The 629-nt window shown below is 48.0% G+C and overlaps 1 protein-coding gene across 1 annotated transcript in view; it reads left to right on the forward strand.

The window, feature by feature from the left end:
- The window catches only part of LOC109362754 (NAD-dependent malic enzyme 62 kDa isoform, mitochondrial), a 19,582-nt gene that overhangs the window by 11,938 nt on the left and 7,015 nt on the right, over positions 1 to 629 (forward strand). The window lies entirely within an intron of this gene.

The following is a 629-nucleotide window of genomic DNA, read 5'->3' on the forward strand; positions in this document are numbered from 1 at the left end:
CCTCATCCTCATCCTCATCCTCATCCTATCCTCATCCTCATCATCCTCCTCATTCACGTCCTCATCGTATCCTCATCCTCATCCTCATCCTCCTCCTCATCCTCATTCTCGTCCTCATCCTATCCTAATCCTCTTCCTCTTCCTCTTCCTCATCCTATCATCCTCCTCATTCTCGTCCTCATCCTATCGTCCTCCTCATGCTATCGTCATTCTCATTCTCGTCCTCATCCTATCCTCCTCCTTATCCTCATCCTCTTCCTTATTCTTATCCTCATTCTCGTCCTAATCCTATCTTGATCCTCATCTTCGTCGTCATCCTATCCTCATCCTCATCCTATCCTCATCCTCATTCACGTCCACATCCTATACTCATTCTCTTCCTCATCCTCATCCTATGCTCATCCTCCTCCTCATCCTATCCTCGTCCTCATTCTCGTCCTCATCCTCCCCTCATCCACATCCTCTTCCTCATCCTATCCTCCTCCTCATTCTCGTCCTCATCCTATCCTCCTCATCATCCACATTCTATCCTCATCCCGATTATCGTCCTAATCCTATCCTCATCCTCATCCTATCTCTATCCTCATTCTCGTCCTCATCCTCATCCTCTTCCTCTTCCTCGTCCCCAT

Source organism: Lupinus angustifolius, chromosome LG12 (genome assembly GCF_001865875.1).
Source record: "Lupinus angustifolius cultivar Tanjil chromosome LG12, LupAngTanjil_v1.0, whole genome shotgun sequence".
Taxonomy (NCBI): Eukaryota; Viridiplantae; Streptophyta; class Magnoliopsida; order Fabales; family Fabaceae; genus Lupinus; species Lupinus angustifolius.